Source organism: Lissotriton vulgaris, chromosome 12 (genome assembly GCF_964263255.1).
Source record: "Lissotriton vulgaris chromosome 12, aLisVul1.2, whole genome shotgun sequence".
Taxonomy (NCBI): domain Eukaryota; kingdom Metazoa; phylum Chordata; class Amphibia; order Caudata; family Salamandridae; genus Lissotriton; species Lissotriton vulgaris.
The window spans coordinates 775,766,799-775,780,838 of NC_141700.1; the positions used below are offsets into that span (position 1 = coordinate 775,766,799).

The 14,040-nt window shown below is 43.4% G+C and overlaps 1 protein-coding gene across 1 annotated transcript in view; it reads right to left on the bottom strand.

Annotated features, from left to right (window-relative positions):
- LOC147678672 (beta-1,3-galactosyltransferase 5-like) overlaps window positions 1-13,405 on the bottom strand; it is a 222,393-nt gene extending 208,988 nt beyond the window's left edge. The window contains exon 1 of the mRNA XM_086946130.1: window positions 13,296-13,405. The gene's annotated coding sequence lies outside the window, so the exon portion shown is untranslated. The remainder of the gene's footprint in view (window positions 1-13,295) is intronic.
- Between the last annotated feature and the right edge of the window lie 635 nt (window positions 13,406-14,040).

Sequence of the window (14,040 nt, forward strand, 5' to 3'; positions counted from 1 at the left end):
ACTGGCAGTTTGGTTACCAACTTGGCATTCTCATAATTGGGAATTGCATTTGAAAGAACTGTGGGGAAAAGAATTATGGCAAGACATTTGGGAAATGCTCCCACAGAGTACTGTGACAATCTTTCATGTGGATGCTCATACCCCGATAGACTCCCTTGACAAATTCTTTCATAACATTGCAGATGAGAAATCTAAAATTGCTGAGGCAGTGGTGGACATGCAAGATTCTGATTTGGCGGGATTGGCGAAATGGGCCCACCAGAAAGCAGGACATTTTGGAGAGAGAGCCACTAGCAGGTGGGCCGCCGATCGAGGAATTTATATTCCTTTAGATTTCATTAAAGACACCATTTTGCATTGTCCCATCTGTCAACATTCCAGACGACGAAAAGTACCACAAATTGTTAGAGGTCATTTACATCGAGGAAAATTGCCCGCTCAAATTTGGCAGATTGATTATATTGGTCCACTCCCTATGAGTAAAAATTGCCAATATGTTTGTACAATTGTCAATACCTACAGTGGCCTTTTAGTGGCCTTTCCTTGTAAACAAGCTACCCAAGTGAATACCATTAAAACATTGGAATTGATTATGCTCTATTATGGTGTTCCATTTCAAATTCAATCTGACAATGCATCCCATTTTCGTGGAAGATTGGTACAGGAATTTTGTGTGGAAAATAACATTGAATGGGTGTTTCATATACCATATTATCCACAGGCATCAGGCCTTATTGGAAGAATGAATGGTTTGTTAAAAGAATAATTGCGAAAATTAACTGACAATAAATATAAGAATTGGAAAGATTATTTGTTTCAAGCACTATTAATATTGAACAATCGTCCCTTTTTGAATGCTGAATCTCCTTTAATGCGTTTGTTTCTCCCAACTGTTGATGCAAAACCCAATTCCATTGGCAATACTCTAATGTACTGGGAAATTTCCCCCGGAGCACTGGCTCCATGCAGAGCAACCCCAGGTTTCGCAGGCTTGGACCTGCATGCCATGAATGACACTGTGATTAAGAGTAGAGATCGAGTCATCATTGAAACTGGTGTTGGTGTCTGTATACCAACTGGAAATTTTGGACTGATTGCCCCTAGATCGGGCCTAGCCTTAAAAGGCATTCAAGTACTCGGAGGAGTCATTGACAGTGATTATCAGGGAGAGATTAAGGTCCTCCTGCTGAACAGCAGTGAGGTTGATTTATCGATTCAAAAGACTGACCAAGTTGCTCAATTGCTAATTATGCCTGTTTTCAGTGGCGAGATTCAGAAAGGCACTGCCCCAACGTTGCTAACTGTGCGAGGACAAAAAGGATTTGGCTCTACGGATAATCCGGGAGCGAGAATATGGGTGCAATCGCCTAAAAATCCCCCTGAACAAGCTGAAATCATTGCAACCGGTCATGACAATACCATTCTAGTAATGAGACCAGGGAAAGATAGCTGGGAAGCTGTCCCGGCTGACAAATGTTACCTACGAGAATGAATAATGCCTGTATTTGATTTTCTTTCAGATCATTCTCTGGACTGTTGCTGCAGGATGTGCCGGCGTTCGACTCCTTTTGGTCTGCTACGTCGGGAGAGAAGGGAACCCACAGACTTTGGTTGATTCGAGAACCCGAGTACCGCGTTCCTTTGCTGCGTGGGATTCATCATCTAACCTTTGGACTACTTTAGCTAAACGAGTTACCAATTCTCCACATTTTTGCCTGACACCGATGCGTTCAGTGACTGATATTCTAGCGACTTGTCTGGTTGCTGTCCCTGCTTCGTTAGAAACCTTAACGCATATTTTTAATATATCAAATGCCCGACCCAATATAATTTTCGGTGATTTCGCCGCACACGAATATTGTCCTTTATGTACTATACTTTCAGATTCAACGCCCCCGATTCATTCCCAAATCACTACATATAATATCACCCAGGGTGATTTGTGTTTTTTCCTTACTTGTGATCCCAATGCAATTACTGAATGTGTACGCTTGAAGCTGAAGGGAGCAACTTCTTTTTCAGCCCATGAACAAACTTTGTGTTCCCGAAGACCTCCAAAGTAATGTACTTCTGCTAAAAATAATATGACCTGTAAGAGTATAGTAGTTACCCCTAGCCATTATCGCACAATGTTGTTGCCTTCTGGTTGGCTTTTCTCCTGTGGCAATACTTCTTGGCCCTATATTCCTGCAAATATTTCCAGAGGCCCATGTGCCATCACTAGACTGAGTCTATTAATGTTTTCTTCACATCCTAATACCTATTCCCGTGTAATTCGTGATGCTACATGAGGATTGTGATTCTTCCTTACATCTCTATTCTAAGTCTGAATACCTTAGTTTAGCTATTTCGATTATTGGTGTCCCAGCATTGGCTGTCTATAATGCTAAATGTATGTATGTATTTGTATGTATTTGAGCTTATATAGCGCACAGCTACCCGCAGTGGGTTTCCCGGCGCTTGCTTAGGGAACCCGTCCTGGTATTCCCCTGTGAGATAACCCCGGCAGGGTGAAAGCCAGGCATCCCGCCGCAAGGGGCCATTGTGGAGATTAAGCAAGCTATTGCCCAGAGCCGCAGAGTGTGAACCCGTGAGTCGAGAAGGCACCAGAGCGAGAATTATCGAGTCCGTGGAATTTTCGAGCCCAAGACCCGCCGAGGCGGGGAATTGAACCCTGGTCCAGGGCCGATCTCAGCTTCCGGGTCTGCCGCCTCTAACCCCTGAGCCACACCTCTCCACACAATCAATCAATTGGGAAAATGACCTGCTGGATGGTCAAGTCAATTAATCATACTTCTACAATTTTATCTGATATGTTATTAGATGCCCAGGGTGAACGCAGAGCTATTTTGCAAAATCGTGCTGCTATCGATTATCTTTTACTTAAACATGGACATGATTGTTCTGATTTTGAAGGTCTTTGTTGTTTTAACTTGTCCGATCACACTAAATCCATTCAGGCTCATATTGACAAACTTCATGACTTGACTGAAGAAGTTAGAAAACACATTGACCAGGGCTGGTTTGACTGGCTCTTCAATTGGTTACCTGACTTACATTCCTTACGACAGATATTAGGGGGTATTATGATTGCTATTAGTATTTTAGTGGCTATTTGCTGCTTTATTCAGTGCATTCCTTCCTTGCTCCAATACTGTAGATTCGGCACGAGGAATAGCTCAGTTAGTTTTGTTTCCTATTATTCTTCCACAGATGTGAGTTCCATTTAACGAATGATTAATAGACTAAAGTCAAGGGTGAAGTGTTCTGACCGACTTTTTCGGCCCTCCTTTGAGGGAAGATGATTGGAGGTGACTCCAGTCTATTATCATTCTAGTGCAAGGATTAGAACCATAGACAGGGCCTATTCACAAGGCATAGATACCTGTTGTAAATAAGTCCTGAGGAGGGAGGTGATTACGTTCCGGCTGGGTTGGTGGTGCTCTGAGGAGCTGATTCTATCTGGTCTGAGAATCCGGCCGTTACATCACCAAACCTCATTCCTAGGGTGGAAAGAAAGAAATTAGGTCTTGCTTGGACTATAGGGGCCTCAACGCAGTCACAAAAACAGAAGCCAACCCAATAGCAAGAGATGATGAGCTTATTGACAGATTAGGGGCAGCCACATATCTGAATACCATTGATCTCACATCATGGTACTAGCAACAAGGCTTAAACCCTGGAACAACAGAAAAATCCGTGTTTTCCACCACAAATGGGCAATTCCAGCTTACTGTGATGCCCTTCGATTTGAAGAATGCTCCTGTCACCTTTAAGAGCTTGGTGAACAGAGTGCTGGCTGGATTGAAGGCTTATAGTGCAGCCTATCCTGATGCTATTGCTCTCTTTTTCTGGCAAGGTCACCTGATCCACCTCCTAGAGGCTCGGCAGAGAGTTGGCCTCATTATGAAGGCAAGTACAGGCTAGATAGGGCAGGGCAATGTTGTATATTTGGGCCACTCTTAGGTGGAGGCCAAGTTCTGCAATTACAGCCCCAAACCACACAATTCTGGATGGGTAAGCTCCAACCACACAGACCCAAGTCAGGACACTCCTTGACTCGACTGGGTACTACAGGAGGTTTGTGCAGGGATATGGGTGCATTGTAGCCTCCTCACAGGATTGACCTTGAAGAAAATGTCCAAAAAGGTCGTCTGAACAGTCAGGTGTCAAAAGGCTTGTGACACCTCAAAAGAAGTGATATGCTCAGGACCTATTCTGAAAGATCCAGATTACTCCAAGCAAATCATACTGCAAACAGATGCCTCTGAACATAGGATGGGAGTGGTCCTATCCCAGACAAATGATGATGGCAATGACCAACCTGCTGCTTTCATAGGCAGGTGGCTTCTCCCCAGAGAGAAGCGTTGGGGTACCATAGAGAGGGAAGCCTTTGCTATGGTTTGGTCCCTGAAGAAGTTGAGAACATACCGATTTGGTTCTCACTTCCTTGTCTAATCTGACCACAGACCCCTCTGATGGTTGACGCAAATGAAAGGAGAAAACCCCAAACTGTTAAGGTGGTCCATATCGCTACAGGGAATGGACTTTACAGTGGAACACCAACCTGGGACTTACCATGACAACACGGATGGCCTTTCTAGATTCTTCCACTTGGACAATGAATACTCTCTAGGGAATGGTTAGTCTTCTCCTCTTTTGTTTGGGGAGTCATGTAGCAAAGTGCCTCTTTTTGCATGGTTACCCCCCACTGTTTGCCTGATGTGATTTCAAATTGTGAAAGCACATGGTCCCTGCTAACCAGGTACCACTGCCCGATCTCTTTATCCAAAACTGTACAATTGGCACAACTTCAATTTCCCCTATTAGTCCCTAGTAAATGGTAGCCATGGTACCTAGGCCATGAGAATTGTAGAGGGTACTCTGGGGCAGCAGCATTGATTGTGCCACCCCAGAGAATCCTTACCCAGGCCAAGCACTCTGCCACTGCGGGTTGCGTGATTTGGTGCAGGAAAAATCTGAGGAGTTGGCATGGCACACACCCCTGTGTAACTGCAAAAGCTGGAGCTTCTTCAATTTTTGCAGCCCAGGGATTCACAGCTGATCAAATGTATTCGAACAGTCCAATGAAGTTCAAACATTATCATCCATTTGTAATCCAATGCTATTCCACTAGTAATCAATGATAATTCATGTGTTCAGCCTGACGTTTTCATACCCCACACTTTAAGTAAGGTTCAACAAGTGCTTATATAGGCTATGCTCATAGACACATAAAGGTTCAAGATTCCTCATAATTCAACATGGAAATTGTAGTCCCAATGCATTTTGAGCAAGAAATGTCCTTCCTTAGGGGTAACTATGATGAAAGAATGAAAATGACAACCAGGTATTACCAGCACGAAACACAAAAAGTTTTTTAAATTACACCTACAACTGTTATAAACGAAATTGAGGCCCTAACATAGGTACTCTGTCTCAGAGGCACACATCCTTCGTGTCACAGAGACAGGCAGGCCCTTTCACACAGGCATGCCCTTTGACCTAGATTAGCCCTCCCTTCACAATAACGAGCAACAGAGAGGCTGTCCCTTATCTGATCAATTTTCTCTGGGCACAGACGACGGTCCATCCTAAATATGTAATCTGCATGTCCAACGGTGACTAACCTACGTCACAACAAATTCTTGGAAACAGACCCTTTCTCCAAGAACACAAATTCTTGGAAACAGACCCTTTCTCAAAGAACTTATCTTCCTCTGACCAACTTTGCGTCAATTCAAGGCACCTATCCGGTATAAGTATACCTCCCTTTGTCCAAGCAAAGCAGAGAAGACCGAGACTTTCATGCCGGAGGCGCTGCAACCTGCGTCATGCCACAGCTCCAGCTGGCAGAGGTCCATCACCCATCTGTGGGTGTACAGCTCGAGATCAGGACGAAGCCCCACTAAGGTAATGGGGTTAGACTAAATCCTAGGGGGATTCTTGGCTCTCTAAAGACCTACACACATGCTACGTACACTTAGGTACATCCAGTTAGGCATCATAGGGGTATAGGCTTTATCTTAATGTATTCTGTATTTAATGTATGTGTTCATTACTATTGCAAAATGGTAGAACAATGCCTTTTTATTTAACTGCACTGCTGGCCATAATTCTCTGCTACTGTCCAACAGTTGTCGCAGCACATATAACCAGTACTAGAATAACAACTGTGCAATACATTTTATTGTAAACACACCCGACTGCTTCTTCTAAGTACTTCTCTGAGATGAGTGACTGAATGAAAAGTAGTATATTGTTTCCACGATCCTGAGGGATCAGGGTTTTATGTTATGTGGTTGCCAGAAGCTATTCCCTTCTTGTCTTCAAGAAGTTTCTAGTAGCCTCTGAGCTAGCTGGTACACAGTAATTAAGTTTAATATACATAATAGGGGCATACAGACCTCAGTCCTATGCCAAGCCTATTGTGTATGTTATTCCAATGCACAGAACCTATAAGGGAAATAGGAACTACACTACATGGCGCCCAACCGTGATTGCGGAACTTATTTAACAGTAGAATCTGAGTATTTCAGTCATGCTTATTCTCAGAGACCCCTACTCACAAAACGCCAGAGACGTCTGGAGTGGGTAGGCACAACATTCCGCCACAGCTGAGTAGGCAAACTTCCTATGTATTGGCTGTTGGTTAATCAAGCTTGAAGGAAAAAGTTCCCGAACAATTGTGCCTTTTTAAAACCTTATCGGAAAACCCTTTTTTGGGGCATTTTGTTTTCACAACACAATGTCTGCCGAGGCAGCTGCTTCTGTCACTGGGACACGGGTCTCAAACGATGAAGAGGAAGCAAATGCAATACATTTTGCAACCAAAGTCAGGCATACACTCACACAAAAACTCCTCAGACATGGTTTAACAGACCGAGGAAGTACAGTGATAATGATAGAGGCACACGAAGATTATCAAACAGATGTGTTCTATCCTTGAGTTACATTCCCAGCAGTAAATGCAACAACTCAGACTTTTCATTCTTACATACATGAAAAAGTCCCAGCGGGCTACACTCCCTTTGAGGAGATTAAGATTCCTCTCACTAACCAGGATCACAATTTCTGGTTTAATGGCGCTCTACAAACAAATAAATAAAACAAGGCTCGGTCCACTAGGTAGACCAGGAGCTACATGGCCGACATTAACAGGCTACACACCACATCCTGCCATTGATATAATGCCACAAGATGCACTGCTCTTACAACACAGAGAGTTGGTAAAACTCTTAAAGCCATGACGCAACTCGTCATGAGGACACTTGGTGTCCAGCCCACAGTAGCTACAAATAATACAGCTCCTACACAGAGCACCGCTACTAAGATCACTCCACAAAACTCACACACAGTAATGGGTAAACTGCCCAAGAAATGTGAACAGATTCCTTTCTAAGTAACTCAGAAAATTACCCAGTTAGAAGCAGTATTTCTAAATACCACACCATTTGAAAGCATATAATGCTAACACTCTGCTTGCCCATAGGGATAACACCACAGTTAGAGGACTGCACCAATTGGGGTACAGTCTTTGCTGCCATATATACCACTACTCATGGTATTCCTTCCTTAGCTGTATTTCCAGATGTCTTACGACAGATACAGAACAAGGAGCTGAACCAGCTCTGAGCTTAGGTTTGAAATTACGAGGTAATTATGACCAGGTATCAACAATAATACTCGCTAACATTAAAGGAGAAGCTGCTTCAGTGGTGATCTGCCAACACCTAAGAGAGGTCAGTCTTATAGACCAACCACAAGAACTTCCCAAAATAATTAAAACTGCATATGCAAAACTGGGAAGGGACAGTTTGGGTGGAAAATCTTTTAAGAACCACAGCTATTGGGCAGTCCTGAGAAGGACACTTCTAAGCAGACACCTACTTCTTCTAAAAAAGAAGTGGGAAAATAATTTAAAAAAAACATTTTTCAGAAAAGATTCTCAGTCCCGAGGTAGGTCTCCTTAACAGGAGCCCTCTGCAAAGAGGTATAACCTTTGGAATACGGATAATGTTAGGAAACCCCGGTACTTAGGGGCCGATTATGATCGCGGACGGACTTGCGTCCGTCCGCGATCATTGAGGAGGAGGGGACGTCCGCATGGGCTGCGGAGTCCCCTCCTGTGCGATTAGGATGTGACCGCCAGGGTGGCGGTCACATCCTCTATTTTTAACATTGCGGCGGGTGCGGCTTCAAGCTGCACCCGCGCCAATGTTAAAAATGCATGCATTGCATTTGCATGCAGAAAGAGGCAGGCACTGCGCGGTGCCTGCCGCTTTCTGCATACAAATGCAGGGGGGTACCATAGGTACCCCCCATGTGTACCCCCCACCCCCCCTTCACCTAGGGGGCCCGCAACAGGCCCCCGCAGTGAGGTTACACATGCTTTTCCACGGCGGAAAAGCCGCCGCGGAAAAGCATGTTTGCAGGTACATACTAATCTGGCGGACGGTGTCTGAGAGACACTGTCACCAGATTAGTGCTTTTCCTCCGCGGTTGTAAGCCAACCGTGGAGGAAAAGCTGCGGCGGAAACCGGGACCCACCAGCCATCCTAATGTGTCTTTGGTGGGTCCGCTGCGGATTTTCCGCATCCTCCGGGCCGGCAGTGGCTTCCGCCGGCCCGGAGGATGCGGAAAATCCGCAATCATAATGAGCCCCTATATTTGTAAAAACGTAGTACCGGGGCTCTCAACAGGAGGACACTAGAGCTTGCACCATCCATTGCCCCTGGCAGCACTGCCAATGACAACACCAACACACTACTAATCATCACGCTCTTAAAAATGTGACAATTCATGCTAGTTTAGGCCCCCAAAGCTATAAGAATGGCTTTAGAGGCAAATACTACTAATTGCAAATATAAATTTAAATAATGAACAGACGTTGGTGTGCTCGTACCTAAATTGGCAGACATCACTACCATGTGGCAGACAGTCATAAGCCCTGGCACAAATTAAGCACCATAAACATGACAGGCATCAGGATACTGATACACATTCCTCCCGATAAACAACACAAGGAGAGAAGGAAAGTCAGCACACAAAGAAGAGCGCAAGCAGTTCAGGGACAAGCACGTTCAGGATTCTTCTAAAACAGAAGACAAGTCACACCTCAATTTAAAAAATAAAAGGAAGAAAGTTGCAGGTCTCAAAGTTAGACTTGCACAGAATCCTAAAGACTCAACTTCTGAACGGGGATTGGGCTCAGACAATGCTAAGACAGAGCGGCAGAAGTAACAATAGCTCACCAGAACCTGAAGGAATTTCTGGACAGCAAAATTGAATGATTACATCACGGTGGAAACACCAGACAAAAGGGTGAGCGTCCCACACAAGTTATATGAAATAACACTCCGAATGGAGTAGGACGAACACAGGAAAGTAAAAGGTCTCTTTGCAAAGAACCTATAGTCTAGTTTTGACACACTGCTAGCAGAATAGGATTAACCGTCAACATTTGTTGTCAGGGAGCGCCCAAAGGGAGAAAGTATATTTTTCCTGAATTTTCCAACCATGTTCCCTGTTCACCTTAAACATATATATGCACAGGAGTGGGCAGTAGCCCAAGCTCCAGCATTGTATAAAAGTCACGATGGATGGGATGAGGACTCAACCCACCATGTGATCCTGTTATTAGTTTCACCAAAAGCTCAAAGACAATATCCTAGCAAGAAGCTAAAACACTGGTCAGTTAGATCATAGATCAACTTGAATCCAAGGGGATCATTTGAAAATGCACTTCACAAATGAACAAACCCTTGCATCACTTATCAAAACCTGATAATACATTTAGTCTAGTTTTCATTTACAGACACTTGAACACTTGCACAAAGACACATGCTGTCCGACAAACAGATAGTGCCGCATTAATGAATAACATTATGCGAGAGAAAATACAAATCAACACTTGTTATCTCAAATGGATGTTTCTGTCAAACTATAGCACCTGAAAACAGGTACCTAACAGCATTTAGTATATTAGAGTCCCAGAGACAAATTTATGTCATCTCCCCCGTGGGTATAAGAACAGCTCAGGGGTATTTTCTGAAAGAATTACTGAATTGCTAAAGCACTTTGATGAAGAAGTGTTGTCCTATTATTCTGTGATATTTATCCAACAGACAACCTTTTGGGGAAACACTTGACCAGGGTGAGCACCATTTTTATGGGATTGGCCTCTGGGGGCTACAAATTTAAATTTTGAGAAATCAGAAATTGCCCACCTCAGTATTCTATTGTTGGGATATGAGCGTTCAAGTGAAGGGAAAAGCCTGGCAGATAGCATTTTTGAAAAGTGTGCGCTGCTCCAGCCTCCAAAGACAACTTTCAATCAGTACTGGGATTCCTAGATTTTGGCAGAACATACATTTTTGATTTCACAGAGAGAGTAAATCCTTTCTACAATGTTTTTCAAACCTGACTTTTCAGTCAAACACTGGACATAAGAACACACCCATATTCTTTGTTCACTCTAGGAAGATATTATTGCTTCCAAACACATGCACACACGTGTAAACTTGCACCACTTGGTACTCAGTATCATTTTGGGTCAATGTGGGTACACTTAATTTACCTTTTAATAAAGGTGAAACTGTACCAATCATATATGATTCTCATCTGTACACAAACACAGAAATGAGTTTTAATTCAACAGAAAAAAATTCTGACAACCATTGAGGCTGTAGCAAAAGAAAGAGCACTGGCTCATGGGAAGAGGAATTATTGTTGTCACCTCAGTACTGGGGCTAGCATTTCTAATGCCAAAGCCTTAAATCCAGAATGGATACAAAGGGCTATCTCTTTTGTTGCATCAGACTTTGAATGCAGACTTGATCCAAGTTTAAAAACACAGGCATTCATGCAATATGAAAAAGAACACCATCTACCAAATGAAATCTTGCCTCTAGATCAGTATGAATTAAAAAAAAATCTATACTGATGGGTCTGCCCCACCGGCCGCTTCTGTTAAAGATCAGATGCTGGATGGCAGGTTCCGTCCTCATTGCACCAAAAAACGACCTCTAGGTAATAACACAGCTTGGTTGGCAGCTTTAAAAGCCCTGATACTTGCACTTGTAAACATGGATTGAGAATTCCCAACACTCATTGTGTTTGATTCCTTTTACTGTGTGCAATGATATAATAAATATTTACAGCATTGGGAACAAAATGGGTTTAAAAATGAAACAAGGTGGCATAATTAAAATACAAAATTATGGGAACAGGTAATGGAGTTGAAAAACGACCTACCAAAAACTCATGCGATTAACACGCTGAGTAATCAACGTGATGGCGTGCACGTTAAAGGGAATTCAGTGGCTGTTGAAGTCACAAAGGGAGGCTGTTTACACAGCTTCCATAGCTGCGCACACTCGTCCAACAACGAGAATAGCCGGTTAGAATATGGTGGCTGTAATTGCTTCACGCAAAAGCAGCACAGCAGTGCCTACAATTTCCACTCAAATACTCCTACAAGTTAGATGCAAACAAAATTCCATATGCTCACATTCCTGGAGTGGGGGATAGAGTATTTCCAAATATGGATAGTAGGCAGGAAATAATCATTTAAAGCACACAAGGACTTGGGCTCCGCACATTCAGGGGTAATAGCTACTATTTCTTCATTGCAACAGTGCTATTTGTGGCATGGGATCAGAAGTCAGACTATTGGCTTTGTCTTGAACTGCAACATCTGCAAAGGAATGCCAGGCTACACCATCACAACACCCGCGCAGGTGCCATTGCGAGACAGCATCAGACTGTCCACTTGATCGTGTTGTGTAAAGGACCACTGCGGCCCCTCAAATTTTGAGGTGGCTTAAAAATATATCTTAGTGGCAGTGGGTCCTTGCTCAAGTTTCCTATAAGTATGGCCTCAATGCTTGGCTGATGCTCAAAACTGTTATAAAAAGATTTGCGAGTCCACAACAGGAGATACGCAATCAATGTTACAACCTGACTGTGGCCCCACACTAAGAGGCCATGGAAGGGATGGACGTAGTACTGCGGTACTCCTCTCCAATGCCATCCTGAGGGAATTAAGGTAGAGGAGAGGAAGGACTGGGGCATAGATCATTAACAGCTAGGGTATTAGGCGGGGAATTAGTGGGGTCAAAAAGTTATATGGATTCAGGGGGCAATACACACTCAGCCAAGAAGCTCTCTAGGAGGTGTCACCCCATTCACAAATGTGGAAACCTGATCATACATGTGAAGGCACAGTGACGGATGAAAACCATTCTGTACCTAGGATCCTTTGGCTGCTTTATAGGAACTAAAGGAAACAAAAAAACAAACAAAGATTCTGTCAAAGTGAAACAGGCCTCCACTGGAAAGTCGAGGTAATCACGGCAAGTCCTGTCTGAATCCCATAAACCGTGGATCTGGGCAGAGAGAGAAAAAGATCGCGGACACAAAGGAATTTGGGCCCTCATACAGAAATACATGTGCCAGTCCTTAAAGTGAAAGGAACAAGAACTGTGCTTTTGCCGCATCCTGCCGTGATAAAAGCACCAGATTCATTTCAAATAAAGGAATGAACCAAAACCTATGTGGCCAATACTGAGCAGTAGGCCTTGTGAATTCCACAATAGTAGACGTCCCTCTCACTACTATTCAAGAAATTCAAACAGAGGCTCATCAGGTTTAAGGAATCAAATCCATGGAGTGGGGGACTATGCAACAATGCAATGGAACCAGTTCTCCTTGAACCAACCTTTCACATTCAAAATAAAGAGTCAAGACAACACTCAAGTTGCAATTTGGCCAAAAACAAATGTGTACACCAACGTTTTTTCAACAAAAGCATCTATTAATAAAAGCTTCTACGTTTTTTCAACAAAAACATCAAATAAAAAATGCTTCAACGGTTTTTAACAAAAGCATCAAATAATAAAAGCTTCAAAGTTTTTCAACAAAAACATCAAATAATAACTTCAACATCTGAACGTTTTTTCAGCAAACGATATCAACTATTAACTTCAACATTTCAACGTTTTTCAACAAAAACAGCAGAAATAACTTCAACTAAATACAATGCAATTTCAGCAACTGATCTTACAGCTACTGGCTATTTAATCAACTGTGATACGTTTTCCATGGCTCCACGGGAACAGGAAGCGATAGCCAGCCCAAAAACAAACAAACATGCAAGTACAAACTTTTGAACAACAAACACATACCAGAGAAGTGAATAAAAGCAGGCTACCAAACTAGAAAGATAGCAAAGAGATGATCTTTATTAAAGAAAGAGACAGTGGAGATAAAAAACAGAAAAGTAGTAAACGTACCTGTGCGCATTACAGATGTACCTCAAAGTGCTGGATCTGGTGGCACCATACCAGGGAGTGAGTGACGTCAGTCTTTGGCATCCACCTCACACCTCTTTCTTATCTTTGGCATTGTTTTCCTGTTTCGCTTCCTCGTTTTTTAACCTGTTCTGTGAATTTCTGTGCTTGCCCTGAGTTATAGTTTAATGAAGAAAAATAATAATGAGAAATAAGTCCTGGTCACCAGAAATGAGTACTGGTGCCCACCACATGCTCATATTAAGCAGTCACGCCAGGGTCATCGATGGTTTTGAGAATAGGGCTCTTCCTGGCCACAATTTACAGGTAGGGGTGTGTACCAAGGACCTGTGCCCCTACTAACCCTGGTTACTCATTGTCAATCTCTACAGCTAGGAATGTGCAATATGTGTCACTGTGAGGTCACTGTGTACATGGGGTGGGGCATTAGGGGATCATGTGCTCTTCAAAAGCTGTGTCATCCCAGAGCCAGTCTGTACAGTGCGAGGTCACTTGGGGCATCTGTCTGTAGTGATGAGGTATACACAAGAGGCACTGTGCTTTCAAATAAGTCACCCAAGGGCCACTGTGTGCAGTGAGAAGGAGTGCACCAGAGAGACTTGTGCTTTTCAGAACCATTCTCAGACTGTCCCCAACATTGCTGTGCACTTGACTATCAATGTCAGCACAGGGCTGCTGTCTACAGTGACAGGGTGTACACCAGGGGCCCTGTGCTCTCAACATCAGT